At 40.8% G+C, this 26,365-nt stretch overlaps 1 long non-coding RNA gene across 1 annotated transcript; it reads right to left on the minus strand.

Annotated features, from left to right (window-relative positions):
* Positions 1–16,555: 16,555 nt before the first annotated feature.
* On the minus strand, positions 16,556–19,201 carry LOC111923811 (uncharacterized). The gene is made up of 4 exons (XR_002861312.2): positions 18,948–19,201; positions 18,688–18,838; positions 18,199–18,538; positions 16,556–17,655 (listed from the first exon to the last, which is right to left on the minus strand). It is a non-coding gene; the product is annotated as an uncharacterized LOC111923811 (long non-coding RNA).
* Positions 19,202–26,365: the final 7,164 nt, after the last annotated feature.

The following is a 26,365-nucleotide window of genomic DNA, read 5'->3' on the forward strand; positions in this document are numbered from 1 at the left end:
GTAATGCAAACAGAGTGTTTCTTCCTGGTTCTGCATGAAGGGTGGAAAATGTCTTCTAGTGGTAATGGACCAAGACACAGTGAATTATCTATAGTAAGAAATCACTGCTGGGCTTAGTTAGTATCTCCAGCATCCTAATCATGTGCTCAAGAGAGAAAAAAGACAAGCTCACATGCTAATCATTTATTGTGTCTGATGATAAAAACAAGTGGATAGTAAAGACAATACTGTCCTTTGTTTCTTTCAAATTTGTATTTTATTTATTTTGGTTTAGATTTTTAATGTATGATGTTCTGCAATATTTCCCTAATTTTCTGTCATCATTTACTAAGTCAGGATTAAAATTGACTCTTTTAACAACTCTGTGAAGCTGACCAATTTTTGTTTGGTAAAAATACATAGAGCAGCTTATCATATTATTCTAGAAGCCTGTTTTTTCCCATGCATTCCAGTGGTGATCTCCATTTCCTCTGGTCTAATCAACACCATCAGCACAAGAAAAAAAAAAATCTGCTTCCTATTTGATTTTAAAGTCTTCTACATTTTTCTATATTTAAGACACTTTAAAAAAGTTTTAAAATGCCTAGCCATCAAAAAAACCCATTGGTTTAATGGATGATCCTTTTCACAGAAGTAGTTCCATTACCTTCAGTTTTGCTCTGAGACAGGAGTGTGATGGGAGGAAGGCTGTTCCACAAGAAAGAGCGGGGTTGGATCCAAGAGTAAAGGTTGCTCATCTGGCACAGCATGTCAGGATTAAAGCAGCCCTGTCTGTTTCAGACAGATTTTTAGAGCATCTTTGCAGTTTCTCCTAATAAGCAGCCTTCTCAACATTTATTTTCTTGAGACTAAATCTCCAGACCTGGTGTCCTGAATCCGAGTCCCTCTTATTTGGGGAGGCTGTCCTCTAAAGTTTCTGAGCCCAAGAACCCGATTAAAGCGTGACTCTCATGAACTATGGCTTTTCTGAGCACCATCAATTAGGGTGATATTCCACTAGAAATACAGACATAAATAGGGATTACTTATGTGAGTAGCGTGAACTTGTCCTTCCTTATTTTTTTGTCATGAAGTGCACTTGATCTTATTCAACTGCTTAGTGTACTGTGCTAGAACTGAAATAGAATAGAGTGTTGAATTGCAGAACCATAGTGAGTTATTATGGTCATGGTCTCTCCTCTGACTATTTGTAAATTGGCATTTTACTAACAGGAGAAGCATGTACTAGATTGAAACAAGGAGGCCCTCCCCTTCCCTTCCCTTCCCTTCCCTTCCCTTCCCTTCCCTTCCCTTCCCTTCCCTTCCCTTCCCTTCCCTTCCCTTCCCTTCCCTTCCCTTCCCTTCCCTTCCCTTCCCTTCCCTTCCCTTCCCTTCCCTTCCCTTCCCTTCCCTTCCCTTCCCTTCCCTTCCCTTCCCTTCCCTTCCCTTCCCTTCCCTTCCCTTCCCTTCCCTTCCCTTCCCTTCCCTTCCCTTCCCTTCCCTTCCCTTCCCTTCCCTTCCCTTCCCTTCCCTTCCCTTCCCTTCCCTTCCCTTCCCTTCCCTTCCCTTCCCTTCCCTTCCCTTCCCTTCCCTTCCCTTCCCTTCCCTTCCCTTCCCTTCCCTTCCCTTCCCTTCCCTTCCCTTCCCTTCCCTTCCCTTCCCTTCCCTTCCCTTCCCTTCCCTTCCCTTCCCTTCCCTTCCCTTCCCTTCCCTTCCCTTCCCTTCCCTTCCCTTCCCTTCCCTTCTTCCTTCCTTTCTTTTCTTTCTCTCTCTCTTTCTGCAAAAGTCATGCTCTTCAGTTTTTTTGTGAAATATCTCTCCTTTTCAGGGAAATACGTTTTCTAGATGGATTGCCACCTACAGAGTATACTATATATCTTTGCTAAATCATTTTCTGTCTGCAGAAATAGCAGTTTAGTTTTGTAGTATTTTTTAAACAAAATGACTGAGCATTTAGCACAATTATGTTCAGCACTATAATCTTTTTTTTTTTCTTCTTTTGTCAAGCCATCCTTTAACAGGGAATAAAAAATGAGACACACTGTAAGCTATTTTGCATAAATGAATAATTATGATTGCCACATATTGCCAGTTGTAATTAGAGATAATAATGCTAGGGTTTTGGAGCTTTTACTCATGCATTGCTTTTCCAAGCAAAACAGAACTTTTGTAACATTCATCCAGTTAAGTGAACAGATTGGGTTTTCTACACACACACACACACACACACACACACACACACACACACAAGAAAAGCGTGTTCTTCTCTTTTCCACTGCATTTTATTTTAAATGATAGCTTTAATTAGTTGAAAGTAAATAAGTAAATAAATGATACACTATAAATAGTAGGCTCTTAGCAAAATTAGAGGCACATTAAAGATAACACACTTTTGGGACTTGCAGATCAGTTAGCAAGTCGTCTGAGCATTAGAGGGAAAATTGGCAGCTGCTTACAGTTAGCAACCAAAAATGCTGTAGGTAGTGTGTGCATGTGCAGATCATTTAAGGGCTCAGTTTCCCTTATTTACATTCCATCACCTTTTGGATCTGAGAAAGGGTTGTTGGGGTTTGTTTTGTTTCGTTTTGTTTTGTGTGTGTGTCTGTGTGTACGTGTGTGGAGAGGAGCATGATTCCTGAAAACTGCTGAGTTTAGGAACAGTGTTAGGCATACCTGCTCGCAGGGAAAGTTGCTCACTGCTGCTGTGGTTAAAGCTTAACTTTAAGCAGCTCTCGAATACTGTGCATCCACATTGACAGGAGAACTTGGCGTGGGGCTAGACTAAAAACAATGCTGTTTAATCAGGTGTGGAGTGCTGCCTTATTACTTTTGCCAGCAGCTTTGTTTTACTTGGACTGCACAGCCTTGTAAGAATTCAAAGCCATTGCAATATTGCTGAAGAAGCTTTCTGAGATGTGTAACTAACCATAATGCTGTATCTCCAGGGTACTGAATGAATGTGGCAAACTAACTGTACTTTGCAACTGTCTCATTTTCCTAGGAAAAATGGACCAACTTCGGGAATTGTTGTTCAGCTCCCAGTCTCAGTGGGAGTTCTGTCTGAGCACAGACAGACTAGAGCCTAAACAATGAGCATTAAATTTGGCCCCTTCATCTCAGGATCTCACAATTCTTTTGGAAATGTTAGCAAATTAAGGTTCACATCCCCCACCCTGTAAAATAACCCTGTTCCTCTCACAGATGGGTAAAGAGGATCATGAATCAGGGACAACAACAAGAGCTACAGATCAGAAATCTGACTCTAAAGTAGGCTGCTTCATTGTCATTGTTCATTATTTTCCATAGCCCTGTTGATCCCCAGCCTCTCATTACGCTTCTCAAGAGTTTTCACAACTGGAGTTGAGGGCGTTTGGATGTGATTTTCCACACGGATTATTTGATGCATTTTCCTCATTCTGCATATCCCGACTTGACTTTGTCACTTAAACCCTATTTGGAAGGGAGCTGTAGCCATTTCAGGTTACAAATCCCGCTGTTTTGCCTACCACAGAATGATTTAAATGCAAACATAATCTCTGTTCCTTGCCCTGCAGAAGCTTTCATGTGCCGGCACATCTCACAATTAGGCCACACCTAGCTGAAATCTCCCAGAGGAGTGCTCTAGAAACTATTATCCTCTTTAGGGATTGGTAACCTGGCATAGATAAAAATAGGGGGAAAAGGAGACCCAATACATTCTTTAAATATATTTTTTAATGGAATTTGAAAATTATTTGACTATTGATGCTTTCTTTCTTGGACAAGGGATGTATCAAAATGCTCTCCAAGTAGTTTGCGCTTATCAAATAGGCTAATTTTCTTCTCTCAGAGCAGAATCTATATGATGTCTTTGTATTTTAGACTGCATTTTAACAGTTTTACAGGATTTTAACAGAGTTTCACAGGCTTACCTTCTCATGTTTCAAGATCTCTCAGCAAGGCTGTTGTAACAGAAGACAGTTTTTGAAAATAGTATTGGAAAAAAATACTTTCTGTATATAACTTGGTTTAATATAGTGCATTTGCTACTTACATGAATTCCTAGTTGCTCTTTCAATTTTCCTCATATCTGCTGTTCTCTATTCCCTACTTCTTTATCCTCTTCTTCTTCCCTGGGAACACATTTCCTTAAACTTTGTTAAATTCCCTTCTTTTTCTCTTAGGTGAGTATTCTGTATCATTCCTTTCTTTTGCTTACTCCTTTGTAAGCAGATTCACAAATGGTCACCTTCTTTCACTTGATCTTTTCTCTACAGTGACCTTCTCAAGGCTGCAAGTTTGCTGATTTTCTCAGAGTAACAATTTAAAGTCATGTGCTTATTCTCTATTTGAAAAGCTGTTTACTATTGTCCGGACTTTTATCATGTGGTGGTTCAGTATTTTCTTCTCTCTTTTTTAATTTCTCTAGACAAATACGATTCTGTGGTGTTACAGGTAATGCTGCAGATATGAGTTTTCTATCCTTTTAATTAAACCATGGCACACCTTCTATTTGTATTGCTTGGACGGGTATTCTGGTTTTTAAGGTTTTGTAGTTTATGTTCCACTGCTTTTAAGTTAATTTTCAAACTATTCCTATGATGTCTTTTATTCTGCCCTTCATTTATAGGAGAAATTCAACAGCAACTTTCAGGGCCACTCTGTTGCCTGCATTTCAAAGCCTCCTTTAAAATTCTCCTTGCCTTCCTACATTTCTCCAAATGACATAAACTTTATTCTATTTTCCACTTCTTATCCTTCTTATGAATATTTTCTCCGTGTTTCTTTTTTTGCTCCCTGGATATACATTTGTTAAACATTAATAACTTTCTTTATATTGCAATTGTAATCTGTTGCAGCTCTAATCATCATATTGATCTTTGTAGGATGCTGATTGCCATGGAGATGTCAACCACAGGACTGGTTCTCTTAAGAATTGTGGAAACACAAATAAAAAGTTACTGCCACTTCAGTCTTCAGGTGACTTAGCATCACCTGGAATCCAACACCTGAAAATGCATCTATCCTGCATCATCATTATAGAGTTTGCTCAACAACTCTTTTCTTCTCACATGTAATCTGACAAAATCCTGCAAAGTTGTCCAAATAAACTTCAGTCTTAACTAGTCAAGAATACACTTTTTTTTGGTATATTATTACACTAAAAGATCCCTGGCTAATGATTCCTAATGAGCCAAGGAGCACTCAGGGATCGCTGGTTCTTCTGTTTAATTTTTGGCCATGTGCACGTATAATCAAACTGAGCATACAAGCTTGGTTAAATTAATTCCCTTCAGTATATACTCAAGGCCAAAGATAGGGAAGTACAGACAAAAAGAAGGGGATTGGGTATAACAGGGGGTTTGCTAGTGGCAATTACTTTAGGGAATTTTTTGGAGATGAAAACTGAATAAGGGATCACACCAGATTACAGTGATGATAAGAGAAGGGGCAGTTTAATCTTTCAGTTTGTCAGATAAATGGAGGAAAGAGAGTAAAATAATTTTACAGTATCACAGAATATGCTGGGTTGGAATTTTCCTGCTGACAGTCACCTCAGAGCCATGCATTGACCCGATGGATCTGCCTATTCCTATCAATATTATTCCTTGTTACCAGAAGAATCTAAGAAATTACTACCTGTGCTCCTGATCCCTTCTGCCAATCATCCCAGGGGCCTGACATCACTTTTGAACGACCTTGGACTTCTCTTTTTTATTTTGTCACTGCCAGTTTGAACAGCCTGTAGTGAATAGTAATCAGAGGACCTTACTAGGCTGAAGAGTTTTCCAGTAATGTCCCTTATCTCCCCTGGAAGAAAGCAGACTTCCCTGTGAGTTGTGTCTGGTCTGCACATCAGGCCTTCTGTTCCCCTTAGAAGGGAGTGTCCTATTAAAACTCTTTTTCTTTTCCTCTTAACAGAGGAGGTTGTGATAAGGGCTAAAGGTAGTGTTGTTTTAGGACACCCCACCATCCCTGTATGACCTTTGCCCGCTTCATCAGTCATCTGGCTGCCTGATTTCAGAGCCTCATACTTGTTGCAGAAAGTACTATTCCTACTATACAAATTCCAAGAAGGAGGATGAACCTTCCTCCTGGAATGTGCCATGACCTGCTTCCAGTCTTCATCGGGCCCTTGGCTAGCAGTCCTTTGGCTAAATCTCCTGCAGGGTTCTGAGTCCACCTGCTTCTTTGCAACAATGGAGGTTCCAGACTCCCAAGAGTCCTGAGACTGTAACATCCTTGAAACTAACTGCTCAATGTCCTGCTCATTTGTGTGAGTACTGTGTAGCCTGTACATGTCATCCTGGTGATGAAGCTCCTCAGCCGCAGCACAGTTTCTGCAAAAGAACTGTTTGTCAGCCCAACCTTGCTAAGAGGCATCAGGCATTCTGGGCAACCTCTGGCCTGGGGAGCTAGACCTCCCATCAGCAGGTCTGTCTGTCTGTCTATCTGTCTGTCTGTCTATCCCTAGGCCTCTGATATGTCTGGGGCAGTGACCCTCACAGTTACAGGGGATTCAACTTGATGGTGTATCAGGGCTTCATAAATTCCATAACTGAGGCAGCTTAAGCTAGTCCTCTAAGACTGGGGCTAAAAGGATCTCTTTGCTCTTCCTTACCACCTTCCTCATCCCGCAAAGAAGGGCTCATTTTAGTTGAATAACATCTTTCAGAAACAAACCAACAACCAAAAAAAACAACAAACAAACAAACAAACAAAACAACAAAAATAAAACCAACCCAAACAGAAAAAACTGAGATTATCTCAGTTAGAGCGTGGTGCTGACAGCCCCAAGGTTGTGGGTTGAGTCCCCATATGGACCATTCACTTAAGAGCTGGACTTGATGATCCTTGTGAGTCCTTTCCATTTCAAGTATTCTGTGATGCTGTGAAATGATGAATCACAGAATCACAGTCTGGCTGGGGTTGGAAGGGGCCTCTGAAGGTCATCTCCAGCTCATCTGCTTAAACAGGGTCCTCTAGAACAAGCTGCCCTGGACCTTTTCTAGACAGCTTTTGAGTGTTTCTAAGGGTGGAGAATCTTCCACCTCTCTGGGCAACCTGTGCCGCTACTCAGTCATCCTCACTTTTTCCTCAGTGAAAATTGTTTCCTGATGTTCAGAGAGAACCCCCTGTGTTTCAGTTTATAGTTCTGCCTTTTGTCCTGTAACTGGACACAACTGGAAAGAACCTGGGTCCTTTACAAGACCACCCAGGTATTTATATACATTAATAAGAGCCCCCCGAATCATCTGTCCTCTAAGAGAACAGTTCTATCTGTCTCAGCCTTTCCTCATGGGAGGGATGCTCTAGTCCCTTCATCATCTTTGTGTCCCTTTGCAGAAATATCTCTTGTGGCTCCATATTTCTGTTGCCTTGCAGCTGTTGTGAAACACTTAGCCTTTCCCTCTTAAAAAATGCATTTTTCAGATGAAAATATCCAACTACTTCATCACAAATGTGTGAATAGCTTTTATCAACCCAAATATTTTTCCAAAGGACAAAATATTAACCTTTTTTCTTTAGATCAAATTACAGCAGTGGATTTATTCTGTGTTTTTTTACAGACTACATATTTCACAGGTCAGCCTTTCTGTGCTATATTGGTGCAATCCCTAGATAACTTCAATAAATTAATACAATCACTTCTGGTTTACAAAAGTGCAACTCTACAGAGACTTCCAAATTGATTATAATATTGTGTAAATAGATTGTGTCTCTCCTTTTCAGGAACTGAATTTAAGCATTCATACTAATTTTTTTTTCCTTGTTGTTGTTAATTAATTTGAGACTCTTAGTATTTATAACATTAGCAATTATTCTTAATGATTATCATTGTTCAGGGAATTTTTCTAAGTATGAAAAAATGCAAGTAAGCATCCAAGTGAGAGAAAAAACTTTTGCCTAGTAGTGTTACTGGATGCTTTATTTAAAATATATAATCCATCCTCATTTTCTGGCTGTCTTGATAAACATAGGAGTAAGAGACAGTGTTTGACTGGGAGCTCATGTTTGCCTTGTCTTTTTAAATTAAATTTTAAAATCTCTCCAGAAATAATGATTCAGTATCCCTCTTTTTCTTATTTTCTGGTTAGCTGTATTTTTTTGCCTGCAATAACAAAGCAATGAAAAAAGACAGCAATCCCTTTGCTTGTGTGATATAATCCCACACTCTGAGTGTGAATACTGGCAAATCAGCAGAATGAGCCATCTGCAAGCTATAAGCTGTGTCTTTGCATGAGTAGATTTAGGATTAAAAAAAAATTGTCTGACCTGGAAGCCAAGCATTACTTGGCATCTCTACCAGAGATCCCTGCAAGGCCAGCCATTGCTTGTGCTGAATTTGTGTCCTTTCTAAAATAGACGTCCCTCCTTCTTGCCATCATATTTTATAGTATACGTACAGAAGTGCACACAGAGAAATGCACACACGCAGGGCTGCACCATGGGCCACCTCAGAGATGCTGTACTGCAATTTAATGAATATCAGACTTCATAGTCAGTCTCTTTTGGATTGCCATGCTGGTGAATAATGAATATCATACTGCAAGGTTAATCCCAAGTGGCCAGTTTCCTGCTTTTAACAGGCTGGGTGTTAGTCTGAAATGCTTGTAAATGTCTACAGTTCATGCATTCTGCTGTGTAGGAACATGCACCTCTAAATCCTCACCTTACTCAGGCCAGTAACTCTTGCTGAAGTCAAAGGAATTAGTCAAGGATGTATCACAAGATGGATTTGTTCCTGCAGTCTTCCCTCTCCACCCCTCATTCCAGTTATTATCTCCCAAGCTACTGAAGTCCCACCTCAAACAGAAGGGTTATGCATTCTGCCGGTTTTTCCTTTTCATGTGTTGCTGTCTCCCTTCTAAGCTTGTCCTGCTGGCTCTGACATCCTGGTCCTCTGAATTATATCTCGTGCCTTCAGCTAATGAAGTCGTTGGCAAAAATCCCATTGACTTCATTCAGAGCCTGATCCAGCTGAAATAGTGCTGACTCCTGAGAGCTCCTGAGCCCTTCTGGCATAAACGTGAACTGCAGCGCCACTGGGTTTGTAAAGAGTTGTCCCTAGCACTTGGGACAGGTGGGATCTATATTTGCAAATTGTTTGCAAAGTGCCATTTTCACCTAATGCACTCTAGAAATTATTAAGTGACGATAACCCTTGTCAAATGATACAAACTCTCGAGGTAGGAACAAGGAGCAGGAAGCCATTTGCTTTTATTGCCCTTGTGGAGATGCATGTGGGAAGGAACTAGAACAATACCTTCAAAAATAAATCCTTTTTTTCCCCTCTAGGTTGTCTTTTTGGCTTCCTTCTCTCCATTGGGTGAGCTAGAATCTGATCAAACCTTCCCAGCTGTTCTAGCTAAAAGTTATTGCCTGCATAGGGTATGTTTTTTGATCTCCTGCGCTAGCTTCAAAAAAGACCTGCTTTGAATTTCATTAAAATTTTCCCTCCCATTAAATTCAATGTCAGCAAAGAAAGATTAAAACAAAACAAAAAAAAAGTGAAAAAAATTTCCTTTCTCCAGCATTAAAAGACATAGAGGTCTATTTAACACAAAAAAACCCCACTGTGTTGCATGATCCTTCTTCTGCAATTACTGAGAATATTAGTGCTGTCTAACTGCTCTTTCAACATAAACTACAACGAGCTAGAGACATTCTCAGGCCTTGGGACTAAAGGTGGAGACATCCTTGCACTACAAAAAGAAAATGCAAGTTGATGGTCATGCTATTAAGGTGTGATATAGGCATGACAGGTACTGAGAGGGAAATATTTGGTCTATAAATGTATGAACATATTGGCTGTGGAGAACAGCCTACAAAAGGAGGTTTCAGCATCCCAAAGCAGAAGGTGAATCTGGGATGGGGGAAGGGTAGCTTTTTGAAGGCTGTTACTGCTCTGCTTGGCACCTGCTTGTATGAGCCTGGGAAACACTGGCAGCCCTTGGGAGCTCAAACTTGGCCTTCTTTATGTTTTTCACCTCCATACATCATCGTGACTTACAGCATTTCCCCTTAAACTGTGTGCACTGCTGGCCATCTATAGAATGGGGCCTTTGTTCTGCCCACACTGATATTTGTGTAACATCCATTTTTGTGCTTCATGACATTTAAATGACAGAGTGCTGGGCTGTGGCTCACTGTAATAACGTGGTCTCTGTTCTACCTGCCCTCAAGAGACTGAGGACACGTTTTGAGCAAACTGGCCAATTATTCTATTTAGGGAAACATAGCAGAAATGCTACAACAGAAGCAGCAATAACTTCATAAAATATGTTTTGGTACGCACACAGCCCTTGGTACCTAATGCTAAGCAAGCTGACAGCTTCATACAAGCACCTTGATTCCACTCTGTGGAGTGCCTCACTCACTTTTCCCCTTCCATGGGAAGTTAAGGATGCAGAACAGCATTTAATGCCAGCAATAACCACATCCTGCCTTTACAGCAGAGGGAACAGCAGGCAAGTTTTCAAAAACAGAAGCAAGAAATTGGATATCCAAGTAGGTACTTAACTATATGTCTACTGTGCTAATTTCCTAAAGAGCTTAATGCCAGTCCTGGAGTTTGAGGTCAGGCATGACAGCAGGAGAGGCAGCCACGTTAAGGGTCAAGGGCCCCAGGAGGTGGAAACTTCTGCCCATTCCCTGACTCATTTAGGTCAGACAGTGCTTACCAGGAGTTGAGAAAGCTCATTAAGATGAGGAATAAAAGGGGAGATGTTGGCTTTGGTGCAAGGAGAGCTGCAGCCTGGGAAAATGGCCCCTGCAGCTCCTGTTTTGTGAGAGATGGTTTCTTTTTCTTTTCTTCTTTTTCCTTCCCCCCTGAATTAATAAAGTCAGCCTGAGGGAAGAGCCTGAAAAAGATTTTGGCAGGATGTTAGTCCTTCCTGGGTTAGGGAAACAAGCCAATAGCCTTACAGGCAGCTGACTCTTTAATCACATATTTAGTATCTGGGAGAAAAATATTCTGAGGTAGCTAAGTGACCTCTAGAACCAAAACCTATTTCAAATGTTACTCAGAGATTTAGGAACCAGGTCACCATATGAAGCTCCTCTATCATCTTAGCCCTTTTAAGGGCTCAGAATTCTATCATTCCCTAAAGTTTGAAATTTTTTTGTTCAGTGTTTTTGTTTAGTGGGGTTTTTTTGGTGTGTGTTTTTTGTTTGTTTGTTGTGTTTTGTTTTGTTGTTGTTTGTTTGTTTTGTTTGTTTTGTTGTGGGGTTTTTTTGTTTGTTTTTTAATTTATGGTCCTGTGACATTTTGTAACTGGGACTTTGGATTCTGTAAGACATTGTCATGTTTGAGAATATTAACTTTGATTTTCTGTCCCAAAGTTCCGGCTGGGCTCAGTTGGTTTAATGGGCATTCAGACCCTTTAACAACCTTTCAAAGCATGGAACCATGGATATACATAGTTGAACATAGACTTCTCTCTCCAAGCATAGGCCAAAGTATGAACATAATGAATGAAAACAAAATGTGTTATTTCTCTATCCACTGAAATGTCCTGAAGCACAAAACCAGACTGGGTCCACAGACAACACCATGTTCCCTTCTCCCTTATTCCACCATTGCTGAGAAAATCTTTCTCAGATTGACAGGGATAATTCAATCATCCATACATCTCTGAAAACACTTCAAAGGGCTTCAGGAATATGGGCTATGTGATCACCAGAAAAACAGGAGAAGTTGTGAACCAAATTGTGAGTGTGAATATATGTAACTGAGTGCTGTAGTTCCTAACTGGATGCACCTACTACCTGTAGTCACTTTGCTTTTACAAAGTGTGCTCTCACAAGAAAGTGAGAAATTACTGGATGTTGTTGGCCACCTTACCCCAGAATCAAAACACTTTAGTTGATTAAAAATTGCTTTTTTTTTTTTTTTTTTAATAAGTAAAAACACTGGGAGAAGTGGAAAATTATGTGAAATCTCTTACCAGAGACTTTGTTGGAGAGTTTCCTTTCAGCAAAAGTGATAAAGTAATCTGCTAGAGGGATTCTCTGATGAGACAAAAGAAAACTGAAATGACAAAGCATGTAGTAGCACCGTAGAAATTTGGAGCACATATTTTTAAAAAGAAATTTTTCTGGACCTCATTTATACTTTGGAAGCCAGGGATCCATTTAATCGCAGGAGCAGAAAATCTAGTGCACTGGTAGCTGTCTGTTTTTCATATGTCTTTATTTTGCATATGCATCTGAAACTGTTGAAAAGCCTGAAAGAGAAAATCGCTTTTCAAAAACCATGCTTTGGGTGACTGGTACCCCTGAGAAAATTAGGCAAGTTCTGACCACAGCTCCAAGCTGCTAATTTATGTGTGGCAAAGAAGAGGGGAGGAGGAAGAAGACAGTCAGCTACAGATTCAGACAGAGCACAGAACTCCAGCACAATTAAGCATGAACAGGAGTGGTGGCAGAGAAGAAAGCTGAGGGCACAGCATGTGCTGAGATAGGGCAATATCAGGTTATCACATTGTAGTTAAGCCAGGAGCAGCTGCTGCCAGCAAAACCAAACCTAGTTTGCTCCTTGGCTGCAAACTTAAAATATCAACACCCTTTAATTATGCATAAAAAGATAAACAAAGCTAGCAGCTTTAAAGTACTGTTATTAATTGCACCAAATGTTAGTGAAAGGTTGAATTATTCATAGTTATAGTTCTCAGGGGTTTCTTGATTAAGGGAAATAAGGAGAATTTTTTGTGAGTATCTTGTTCCACATAGCTTTCTCAGTTTGCCTGATCCAAGAATCAGGGATATATTTTACATGTCAGTTCTGCAAAAAATGCATATATCTGCTAGTTCCTTAGCAACCTTCTGGGATATGCCTGCATCTACTCCCATCAACCCTGCGTATCGGATATCGTCTCCAGTGGGTTTCCAGGGTTCAGTGGATTTTGCCACAGTAATAATACCATTCATGTGCAGTTAGAGTAAATAATTTTATTTACTTACAGGATCATTGCTACGTTTTCGGTTTTATTAAAATGTTTCTCCAGGAAAACAATATGTAAACATACTTCATTGAAAGCCCTCTGTATGAATGAAGAATGCTGTAAGCTGTACTAGTTGTATACAATTTTGTAATAACTGAAAGCAAATACTGCTCCTTCAGAAGCCAAGTTGTCCTTGTCATAGCCTGGACCTCTTTTCTCTCTGCATTTTAGCTAGAGATAGTAGCCAAAATCAGTATAAACTTCTGGAAAGGAAGATTTTAAATGAACAATACATCTTTATAGTTTGTGCAATTTCCTCTTCAAAAAGTTATCTGTGCAGCATAAATGCCTTAGATTTATCATTCTGGTATAATTTATGAGTCACCTGAACCTTATCAAACAACTCATACTTTGGTAACTTGAACATGTTAGGAGACCAAGGGATGGTTCATCTGAGTAATTTTTAGTCATATGAGTGGTGTAAACTAACTGGAGCATGGAGTAAGAGTCCCTTGACTGAGACAGTGTTCCCTGGATTCAAACTGAGCTCAAAATGTGCACAGCAGTCAGGAGTGTGTGGGTCTCACTCAGCAGCTTATTCAGTGCATGTCAAACCTTCCACGGAATGCAGATGAAGAGCTCCTGTTTAGCTGCTCATGCACCTGCCTTTTGGTGGTGCTTAGACATGAATGCATGCACGTGTTGTGGCTTAGTGTATCCAACACTCTTCCTCAAAGTGGAGCTTCAAGACTGCACCTACTTGCTTCTGGTGAAATTGATGGAGTTAAACTTAAGTCCATGGAGGAGTTTTAACGAGGATGGTAGCAACAGGAGAAGGGATAATGGCTTTAAACTGACAGAGGGTGGTTTTAGACTAGGAAGAAATTCTTTCCTACAAGGCTGCTGAGGCACTTGGACAGGTTGCCCATAGGAGTGGAGGATGTCCCCTCCCTGGAAGTGTTCAAGGCCAGGTTGGTTGGGGCCCTGGACAACCTAATCTCCTTCAGGAAACCCTTGCCCATAGTCTCTGCCTACCCAAACCATTCTATGATTCTATTCTATTTGTGACCTGTCAAAATGTAATCTATTAATGTTTATAAACAGCTGGAAAAATCCTGTCACTGAAGGTTTTGTTGTTTCCTTCACAGAGTCAAATTCACACTATTTTTTTTTTTTTTCTCTATTTAGGATGAGTCCTATATTTAAGTACAAAGTTTTCTTGCAAATAAAAGGCAAGTCATAGTAATTTAAGTCACATTTGAGTATATTAAGGCCTAGAAAGACTGAGCAAAAATCACATAGGTCAGATATATAAACAGCTGTTTAAATAAATACGGAGGCTATCTATAGAGATACATATAATGCATCTATGAAAATATATATTAAATATATAGAATGCATACATAGTCACATAGATTTACACATCCATTTAAATAGCTTTTACATGGAAATACTTGTGACTAATTTTTGGTGTGATGAATGCCCTAGCTGTCCTTTCACACATTTGTGTAATAAGGGTGAAATTGTATTCGCACTTGCCTTATCAAAATTAATAACATATTTGACAGCACGTGAATATGATCTTTAAGTAGCTTTTAAATATAATAAAAATTACAGTTTACCATGCATGTGTCAGTTTCTATACAGACAAAGAAGGATTTAGTCCAGGGTTGCCTACTTTCTCCACCCTTTGGATGGTATTTCTGTGGCTATGATCACAAAACTTGTGCTTGAGAGAAGGGAAATCTCCTGAAGTGGTTTATAAGAAAGACAAGACAAATTTCCAGCAGAGTTACCATTTTCTCCAATGATGCTGGTGGGCTGGGCATGAAGCTGAGTGCCCAGGCAACCTAATTATTGCAGCTTCTGAGAGCTCACTTTAACCAGATCTGTAATCCTATTGATCCTATTCCCCACCTGAGTGGTTGCTTGGTCACCTTGGTTTAGCAGCTGGTTCAGGGGATGAGTCTTAAAATAAATGAAGTCACAAATAACTGCTATACATAGCTTGGGCAGAAAAGGATAAATGAGAGGCATGTAAGAGTTTTCATGTGATTTGATATTGAGTTTAATTGTGCTCATGGTGGGGGCCTGTGTCCCTTGTCATTTTCCTTTACACTGCCACTGAGGGTTTATCAGCCAGGTAAGAGTATGTGTGCCAGCTGCTGTGCCAGCTGGCCCCCTGTTGACTTCTTTGGCATGTCTGTGCTGTGCAATGATGTGGTGCAGAGGTGCTGGGATTCAACTTGCCCTGAGCTGTTACGTCCACGCTGTGTGTTGCAGCATCGTGTGGAGATATTGGCTCGAGTCCCATCAGCGGTGTATTGCAATAGTATTGTTCCACCAGCTCTGAGAACTCTTCCCCACATTTTCTGTGCTAGGTTTGGTCATTACTCACACATTTCTCATTTTTGATCATTTCAGCACATTATTCCATTTTAGTTGTGACACAATCAAAGACAAACTCAAGCCAGCAAACAGTTACTGAGACAATTGCTGTCAAAACCTGAGCTCCACACTAGTACTCAGAAAAGCATAAAAGTCAGTGTGGCTGGCAAGTCTAATACTATTAAGTTTGTTGTGTGGATTAGAGTTTCTCCTGACTGCATCTTTTCTCATTTTGCAATGTTGCATCCAGACCAAAAAAGCATCTTATTATGGAATTACCCTTTCTAGCAAGTCACTGGAGCTCATTGCCTCCAAGGATCTTGTGGTTTCAGGATAGATATGCTCAGTAGTGTGTGTCAGCTAACTGGAGACATCCTATGTGCTCTCTGGGAAGTCAACCACAATCTTGAGCTGCTGTGACAGGGGAATTGATAAAGGATTGATTGACCAGCTTTGCCCTGGATAGGGATAACCATTTTCTTCCTAAACTTTCATCCAGAGCTTTGGCAAGCAGAAAGCCTGTACCAGAGCCAAATGTGTAATTACTTCAGTAACAGTGATGACATGTATGCCTGTTCTGCATGATCCTATTTTGTTGCTTCTTCTGTTGGTTATGAGCAACTCAGATAATAGGAACCTCATCCCTGCATCTGTCTCTCAGCAAGGGGAGCTTTAACCTAAGCTTTGAGCAGGTTTTAAAGAGGAAGAGAAAAAACACATCAAAATAACGAAAAGCAAAAGTACATGAACAGGTACTGACTTGCTAAAAAAAGAACAGCATGTGCTTTCTCAAGGGTAATAAAGGCCATATTGCTGTACTGGGCTTTGCACATACATGAGAACCATTGCAACCACTTTTACTGCAAAAAGCTGCCACAGTATCTCAGGACATTCTCAAAATATATGGGTCGTGCCATGTGGTGTAGTACTCATCAGTCCACAAGGGTCTGGCTTCTGCCACTCTGCTCTCTATTCTATTATCGTCTCTTCTACTCTTCACCAAAGGAATATTTAGTAAATAGCTAAAATAAATAAAACTTAGCAACAGATTATTCCTTCTTGCTGTCTCATAGAGAGATAATCATGCATGCAATATGTAATTTTATTTTAAGCAGCTTTCATCTATTTCTTTTGTGACCTCAATTTATAAATGTGCATGGAATTAATTCATCATCTCCAGACAGGCTCTTCAGATGAGGACATCTACCTTTTTTTATATGTTTGAGTATAATATTACTGCAATTAACAGAACTCTTTCATAATCCAGTTCAGCTCACTGCTTTATTTTAATTTCTTGACAGGTTTTCTTCACTGCTTGTGCCTGTGTGTACACATGTATACAGACAGAGACAGAAGCATAATGCATCAAAGCAGCAAAATTATTCAATGTCATGCACAAAAAGGGTTAGTGTCCTGTAGGTGCCATGCAAAAGTTATTTAAAATTCACTCTCTCTTTTTCTGCAATATTTTCTCACCTGCTTTGTTCAGTAAAATACACATTTTTAAATGACCAAGCAGGAAATATATGTCTTTTTCACTAAAACTTTTTTCCCCTTCTGTGCAGCAGCAGCTGCCTGCCATGTTATTGTTTTTTGTCGCTAGCAGGCTTTTTGGGTGTGTGCCAAGGATTTCGTGTGGAGAGCAGGACGATTTGCATCTGAATGGTGAATGGGCAAGGCTGGGCGTGGGCACACTCAGCCACACCAGGTGAGGTAGAACAGCCGCTTCCAGCTCACCTGGAGTAATTAATTCAATAAAAAGTTAATTACAACGAAAGGGAAAAACAAACTTCCATATAACAGATGGTAAATTTTTAGTGTGATGAAATCTAAGAGGATTTTCTTTTTAAACACCAGTATGGTGTGCCCTAAGTGGTATACAAAATTCTCTTGGTATATACTCAAGTAATTGCATATGTTGTTTCTGTATACTGGATTTGCTGTGCTTTTTTGATACTTATTTCCTTCTGTTTCAGATACGTATGTGTTCTTCTTCATAAAACTTTTCATCAACACATAGTATTCCTGGCAGAGTATGTTTCTGGCTTGATTGCTGGAGGAGTTGCAAGTCTTTGTGTCAATCCGTCACTCTCCTTCTAGAAACTTTTGAACCTGAGAGTCGGGACATCACCCAAACTGCAGAGAGGAGCAGGTGCCTTATGAAAACTGAGGCTGGGTCACATAGAAAATCTTTGTCCACTCCTTTATCCAGAAAGAGCCATGGCATGAAGTTTAGCCCTTTCCCAAGGCATTTGGCTGACCCAGGAGCTGAGGAACTGGCTGGCCAGGCAGGAGGTGAATATGTAGCTGGGCAGTTTACACAGAGGGCAGTCCACATGCATCTTCTGCTTAGCTGATGAAACTGTGCGAAAATGTGGAAGAAAAGAAAGAAAAATATGCTGAGATGGGCACAAAACCATTCCTTACTAGGGATGAGCACACATGTTGATGGTAGGGGTCATAAAAGTTAAGGTGGCAGAGCTGGGCTGGGCTTTTAGTTGAAATAACCTTGAGAAATTGTGTTTAATTAATGTCAGTGCTTCTAGGATAAATACTTTCTAGACAAAGAGAAACTTTTTGTACAAAATTTAATTTTGCTAGAATAACGTTAAAAAGACTGAACTCAAGGTTCCTTGCTACTTTGCAAGCTAGCAACGTGTTCATGATGATTGCTGGCTCAAACTTTCAGAAACAAGAGATATATGAATATGTATGAATGCATAATAATTTTGGAGGAATCCTGATTTTTATAAAATACTGAGCTCCCATATGAGAAAGCTGAGGCATTAACCTCAGTTCCTTCTAAGGCAGTCTTTCAGTATCAACTGCTACAACTGAACAACATATATTTAAAGTATTTAAGAATGAGAATATTGTTCAGGCTTATTTTGTTTCAAAAACTTACCTAGCCATTCCTAGTGCATTTTGCATTTCTTCCTTTCACTGGCTCCAGTAGGAGGTTAGCTTCTTCTCAAACAGCCTGATGGCATCAGACAAAAATATGTTGTTGTGCAGGCAGAAAAAGGAAACCATTGCTGTTCTCAGTGATGGGTCTGATCCTACACCAGTTTAATGCTTTCCATCAAGCCAACATATACAGAGCATTTATCAAAATTGAAGGCTTCCAGCTGGAAGAACTCTGTTCAAAATACTGCCAGAATTTTCCATCATTTTCAGAACTAGATCCCCAATAGTAGGCTTAGGAAATCCTGGTCCTGCTGCTGTCAGTAGGCAGACTCAGTGATCTGTATTGCATAAGGGATAAAAGGAAGGGAGGCAATGATTTACTCTGAGATAGCAATTTCCCCACATACTCCCACCCCATCTGCAGGTAATTAAAACTTGCTGGTGTAGTTAATCACACCGATAGTGTAGACAGACTTCAACCACAGACCTGGGTGGCACTGCTGGCAGTGTCGATGGCACAGCCCAGGTGTATTTAGCACCCTCCTGGGGATCCTTCTTGCCCTTGCCTTGCTGTGGCTCCAGGCACCTCTGACAGCACGGGGACTCTGCACCAGCTATCAGATGAGACACTCTGCTGTCTAAGAAATAGCAAATGTAGGGACATGCTATAGCAAAAAGCACATGTTGTGGTTTTGCTGCAAACTACATGCTAAATGATTTTGATGTGAATGTTTTACTGGTACATACAATGAGAAGACCGGTGACACTCTGTGTCTGCTCTCTCTGATGCAGACCTGCTCTCCACAGAAGATGGCCAACAAGGAAACCTCACACTGTGAGGCTCAGTGTGTGCTCCGTAGCAGTATTACTGTTTGCTACTAACACACACAAAATTTATTGAATGTTGTTTGGTTTTTCAACTGGAACAAATAAATCTGTCAGTACTTTAACTTGAGCTTGTCCTACATGCAGCAGTTAACATTCCTTAAGCCTTTGTGTTTGATATTGTATTTGGAAGCTCGCTTCATAATTATAGGTGGGGCTGTTGGGCTCCTTGTTACTCAGGCTACCCTGGACCAGAACCAAGGTTTTGTAATGAAGGAGACAGTTGTCTCAGGGACCCTTGCTTGTCTGATAGACCTACAAAGATGTAGGTGCACAGGGCAGGTGGTTGCATGTGAAAGAGATTACTTTCATAGTAAAGACACTTAAGCGTTGCTCACATCAGTAGGATTTCTTTTCTGCCCTTACCATCAGGTTCTCACAGTGATTTTCATGGAAAATTTCTGTTTGTGGTATCTTACCTTAATGAGAGGTTAGAATGGGATCAAGAGAAATGCATCATGCTTAGAGAAACCAGTGGCATCTCAGATCAGGTACCCAGAATGTGGTTTCACATAAGATCTCAACCCTTCTGTGTCCCACTTCTTTATTTGTAAAACACAGATAAACAATTGGTATCTTGGGAGGATATTACTAAAAAGAAATTCAAACCAAGCACTGATACCCATAGAACACAATAATGGTGGAGGCACAGGAAAGATTGTGAAAAAAATTATTTTATGATCTAAACAGAGTTCCAGCTGCAGAGCTGGAGACCTCACACTGCGTAATAAGGAAAAAGTTATTGCAAAGTCACTCATTAAATGTGCACCATCCAGTCTGCTCTGGATAAGGTGAATTTCACTTGATAATAATAGAGTTTAATTATTCAGATGCTGTAGTAAAACACACAGTGTGGCTGAATTAGATATGCAGATACAATCTGAACTTCCAAACTTTTGGATGCCTGATTTTGCAATCCAGGTAATACTATTCTGGCACAGGGAGATGGAGAGAGGTAGGGTTGTTTATGACAAACTGTAGAATCTTATAATCACATGTATGATTTCTAGTCTCTTTGTTCCCTCTGCAATGGTCATAAGATCAAAAGATTATAAGTAGATGAAAGAGGGAGATAAAAGGACTTTTGGTCATATAAAATACTGTAGAAGGTAATGAAATTATACCAAGACCCTACATTTTTCATATCATTAGAAACATTTTAGAAACACTCCCGGGAAGTCTTGAACAGTATCATTAGACATTTGATGTGAGATATATTTATTTTCTTATGAAAATTATTTGGGTTACAGGATTTCCATGAGGAATTGATCAGAAGCTTGTGATTCTGATTCAACAGGCAACCATGCAGGTATTTAACAGAGGAAAATCCCTGCTCCAAAGGAATTTCAAACTAAATTATACTTATTCTGAGTTGGAAGAAAGGCTCAAATGGCTGACACAGGCCTGTGCTGTGCAGACAATGAGATTATTGTCATTTTGTCAATTGTCATATTGTCTCAGGGCATATAGCTCTACAGCACAGTGATGTGCAGCCCTTTTGGACTATCTTGAACTCTAAAACAACCACATTCAGCCAATATCTTCAGCTTCCTTTATCCAGCTCAGCTGTGCTGGCAAAACTGAGCAGGAGGTGGCAGAGCCAGGATGGAGAAGCCTAATGAGCCAGGCTTGCTGCTTCTGTATCAGCCTAGGGGGTGTGGGATAGGTTGAAAAGAGTGAAGAAAATACAGTTCCTACTGGGATGCTGGTCATGGTGTCCTGGACGTCCCACGCATCCTGACTCTGTCCTCACTGGTGGTGGCAGCTGCAGCTGTCTGAGTTTCCAGGGACAGGGAAAACAAGCAAAACAGGCAGCTACCGTGCTGGCTGCAGCAGCCTGCTGCCTTAGGCAGTGACAGGGTTTGCTGCTGCAGCAGGGCCAGGAGGAAGCAGCCCAAGCAGAGAGCTGGCTGTTCATACTTGTGCTGAGTTCCCCAGCACTTACTCTCATCATGCAGAGCTGTGCATGATGCCACAGCTGAGACAGCAGCACCTCTAGTCCAGCTCCTTTCACCTGTACAGCTCAAAGATCTGCCCACATTAAAAACATGCCTTGTGGCCCTCTTTGCTCAGAAGGGACAGTTCTTGGTTGAGTTTTCCCTACAGTGTGGATTTTGTAAAGTGAAGTTGCCTCCCACAGCTCTAACTGAGGTATATGGTCCTTTGTTTCTGTTTTGTTTCTACTAAGCTGCTTTACTCAGCAATCTTATCAGTGTTCATGAAACTTCAACCCTAATGCATTTGTTTCTGCTTAAATGCTTTTTTACAAAATGCTATTTTGTTTCTGCTGCTTGAAATTATATTTAACAGTATCCAAGCTAAATTTATGCACGCACATTTAAAGAAGGAGTCTAGATATAATGCGTTTTTAACCATGTGAAATATATTAGTAATGGTACTTACAGAAAGAAAAGAAAAATTATTTTTGCTTGCATTAGTTCCATCTTTGCAGTATGCAGATAAGTACCATACCTTTGACAGTGTAACTATATTAGGTTTGCCTGAAAGCTAGCAGTCAGCAAGCCCTGTGCACGACAGCCATAACAGGTGTCTGTGTAAGGGGTGCTGTGGTAGCAGGAGCTCCACACACTTTTCAGCTCCCACAGCTCAAAATGGTCCACATAAAAGTAGGGGAGACAGAGCATGGTAAGCATCACCCTGACTGAATGCTTGAGGAGAGGGGTATTCTTACAATTAGCAGAAATCACAAAGGAAGAGGGGAATATTTAAATACAGCCTTGACCTTTCCCTCTTTTCCTCCAGAATCATCCAAGGAAAGGAGAAGTGTCCTCATGTGTGGTTTTTTTGTTTGTTTCATTTTGTTTTTTAATTATTTTTTCCCTTAACATGTGTTTTATGTGTTAGAATGGAAGCAGCTAAAGGCAGAAATCCATCTAAAGGTGGCTGATAAAAAAAGGTTAAGGAAACAAAGACTTCTTACACTGTCATAACTGTAATGGTAATGAGAAAGGATGTGGTAACATCTCAAACAGAAGACTATTATTAAGTGAAAGTCAAGCAGCAATCAGATGTGGGGCTGGCAGACATTTTTGCTTAGCTAAAAATAATCAAGCTGTTGTTTTTAGTTTTTCCAACTTCATTCGAACAGTTTGGTAGCACCGATAGTAAAACGAAGCATTGTTCTGGCAAAACGGATGATGCTTTGCACGGCGCTTGACTGCTGGTGGTCAGGATGCCTGGCTGCCAGGTTGGTTGTCAGCCTGGGAAGGATCCAGCCAAGCAGGGACCTTTCCAGCTGCTGTATCCCTGAACATCTCACTAGCACGTGCAACCCCTCCTGTGCTCAGCTGGTTTTGCTGTTCAGGAGAGACTGGGGAAGGCGGGAGTGACATCAGAAGGTTTTGGGGGTTGTGGGTGAAGTTGAGGACTGTTGCTTGCTTCTCTGGAGGCCTCAAGCACATTTCCTTAGGCCTGAGCTCTCTGATCACACAGCCTCCAATCTCCAAAGCTGCTTTACGTTGCCCAGTGTCCTACTGACAGATCACACTTCACTCATTGATAGAAATGCCTCAGCCTTCCTGGCAAAAGCTTCCCACCTAACCTCACCAGGAAGTCAGGAATTACACATTTTGCTGGTGAAAACCCCTGAGGGCCAGTCTGTCTGTGAAACAGGTACGGGATGTGGTCCTGTGAGCAGGGTCAAGCAGCTGAGAGAAGTTCTTCCCCAGTTGGTGCCCTGGGAAGTTGTCTTTGGCCCAAGGGTCCCCAAGAATATCCCTGTGGAATGATGAGCTCAGAAGGAGGGAGGCAAGTCTGCTTGCTCTCCTTTGCCTACCAGCATTGCCACTGAGCTGCTGGCTTGGACTTCCAGGATTAGGGTGTGTGAGCTCGCATTCCCTCAGGCAGCAGAAGGAAACACAGCAAGCTCTCCTGCATCCTGGATGAGTGTTTTAGTGACTGCATGAATGCAGAAAGCTTTCATGACAGCAACTGTGAGCCACAAAAAAGAAAACTTGAATCCTGCACTAAGAAAGAGTGAAGTGTGAGCTGTGTGCGTGCTCAGCAGGAAGAGACACATGCTGGGAGATGGAAACCAGAGGAGAGGGGACACTGCTGTGGAGACCCAGAGGAAGAGAAAATATTTAAATCCCACCTCTTCTCCAGCAGTTTTTGCTGGACTGTCTCTTGAACACAAACATCTCTCCTTCCATGGATTCTTGTTTTTGGTGCCATTCTGGGACACCTGTAATAAGGGAAGAGGTGGAAGGATGGTTACCACTTTCTAATTGGAGGCATTGCATTTGGGTCTGAATGGCACATAGGTGGACACCTGCTAGATACCTGAACCTGCCTAAGGAAACTCTCCTGAGCATTGTCAAGCACCTCACAGGCAATCCAGTGACTCATGAGCACTGGGCTTGCTCTTGGGTTCAGTCTCACACATGAATAGTTGATAGACCACACATTTGTGCGTCTTGGTTCTTCTTTTTTTGCTCTAATTTTTTTATTTTTAAGCTACTTCAGTTCACAGTTATACAACATGGGTAACCATGTGTGTGTGTCCTTGTCCCAGGGCAGATCTTAATAGAACAAGTACAATTAGGGTTGGTAGGCACATGAGTCCTGTGAAAAGAGGAGGCAGAATGCAGAGATACTACAGACAGAGCCACACATTTCTGGCTTTTTCTCTGAGAAAATACTACTTCCATTTATCATCAGACAATATAGTTCACCAAGCAGATACTTCCCCCATGAGAAAATGTAAAGCTATAAAAATAGCTGTCAAAAATATAAGGTCCAGGTTGAGGCAAAACACTTGCCAGTGTCAGAACGGAGCAACTTTGCATGCCTGTGTAGATTGAGCTGGGATCCAGACCTTACTATGAAATATTTCTTGTGTGGGAGAGCATTTTTAAAATCCACTGAGTCCATTTCATCACTGTTTTAAAGAGAAGAAGCTGGATTCCAGCACATTTTATCAATAAAAGATCATACGTAGTCAGCAGTGGTTTTTGGGTTTTTTTATTGCTTTACATCATCTCTGGGGAAAGTATTTACCTCAAGAACTATTTTGCCAGATGATGAGTAGTACTTGTACTTCTTTTCATTGTGTCCAAGCCATAACTTTGCCTCATTTGCCTCTACTGACTAAATGGTTTAATTAATTTTGTGTTGTGCTTACTGACTAGTTTTAATTAGCAGTTAAATCAGTTCAGTTAACGAAAAAATGTAGGTGTTTACATGAATGCAAATCATGATGGGTTCTCAGGGCTTGATTGGAAAAACAGTTCCACACCATTGGTGATGAATTCCTGCAGGCTTTATTCAGGAACTTCACACTCCTCCTCCAGCAACAACAAAGAGTAGGGCTTTATGATTCATTAACTGGCCCAGGCTTTCTATTTCTCTTTCCTTCCTTGCTGATGTGGAGAATGAAGAATCAAGGCAGATCAACTGGGGTTTCAATGCATCATTCTTGGGGCATGCACTCAGTACTTGTGCAGGAAAGGACAAGAGTGTTTTTGGGTTAGTCTGTGCAACTGTGTCTCCCTCCAGTGTCCAACCCCAGCCATTATGGCTACTGGCACTAGTTTTAGCCACTTATTTTTCTCTTGGCTGGGTGTTTGCTTACATCTAGCCAGAGTGGGAGTCATGAAAAATGGATTTTATGACAAGCAACTTCTGTATTCTGCTGTCAGCTAGACTCTGGTAATACAAGCATAGTGCTACAAACATGCTATAAGGTCTTACTTCCATTATCATCAGTCTTATATATGCTTAAAAGAATTTCTCTTGGAGAAGCCCTCCTTGTTGGAGCAAGCACCAATGTGTACTCTATTGGCTTATTTGGAATTAGAGGTGCAGAACTATTCAGGATCAGTACGACTGCACTCCACATCAAACTCACACTTAATTTGAAAGAAAATCTCCTGATCATTGGTATGAGAGTTATGATTTGCCTGCACTTAAATATCTATGTTTGCCCCATCTCCTGTCTGTCATTACGTTGAGCTCTTCCCCATAGGGTGTAATAAAGTTTGTGCTGCATCAACTCTTAAAGGCAAGATAACACAATAGATGAGGATAAATTTGTCCTGAGACTACAGTTACCTTACTCAGCTTTCCCAATAACCTTACCCAAAAGGGAAGATCAGAGACAAGAAGATAATTAGTGAGATCATCAAGAAATGACTTCATAAATCCAGGCCTTTCATTTGGAGGAAGCTGGCAACCTGCCCCCCCCAAGAAGAAGGTGTTATTTCACTAGTAACTGCAGATCAAAGTCATCAGGGATAATTACTTGAGGAGTTAAGTAGGTAATCAGTTTGGGAAACAAAAAAGAAAACCAAAAAACCCAAGACCTCAGTCCTTGGAGCCTGAAGAAAAATTAACTGGAATGCATGCTGTCTGTAGTTTTGTGCTAGAATTAAATTTTATTTCATAAATTTAATTTCATAAGTTATTCATCAGATGTCTTGTTGAAGAACCCTATGCCAAACTCATGTGACACAACTTTCTTCCCAAGCCTCAAAAAGAAAATAACTCTTTCTTGGTTTTCCCTGTGCTTTACTGATCCCATGGAAATAGAGCCTAGTTCCATCCTCATTCATGGACTCTCTCTCTGTAGATCCCAAAACAAGATTAAACTTCTTTTGTTAGCAATTCCAGTCTCCAGTGCTGCCCGTCTTACACTGTTTAGTGGTGTTTACACTCACCATGAAGAGAAAATGAGGTCACAGAAAGGAAACCTGTCTGCAATTTTGAGAAAACAAGTCTTACTCGTCCCAGAAATTTGACAATACAGTTGTGTTTGGGATGCAGGTGAGTGCTCCACAAGCCAGTGGATTCACCTTCTGGTATGTCCTCCCATGATAACTTCTTCCTTTAATGCCATCCTGTCCTGTGTTTCCCCACATCAGGCACTTACATTAATCAACAGGGGTCAGGATGCAGCAGTGCCTACCCAGTGCAGAGCACACTGCTCCCACAGCCCCCTTCACAATGGTCTTAAAATGTCAGGAGTGCTTAGCCATTAAAAAAGCAAATTCATCTTTCAGCCAAAAATTACAGAGAAGTGCTTAGGGGACCTAATTCTGGTCTTTGCTGGTTAGTAGTATAGTGTGAGAGAAGAAATATCATCCACTGACTCTTGGCCTTTTACTGATTTTCTACTTTTTTTTCCTAATTATTCCACACAGAAGTCATGTGTCTATATGAGGGAAGTGTTGTTTCTTTATGTCCCCAGAATATAAATGGATGCTTTTTGGAGCTGCTGCTTTTTAAATTTGTAATTTCACACAGAGATTTGTGAAGACTCT

Source organism: Cyanistes caeruleus, chromosome 1 (genome assembly GCF_971803275.1).
Source record: "Cyanistes caeruleus chromosome 1, bCyaCae1.hap1.1, whole genome shotgun sequence".
Classification (NCBI taxonomy): Eukaryota; Metazoa; Chordata; class Aves; order Passeriformes; family Paridae; genus Cyanistes; species Cyanistes caeruleus.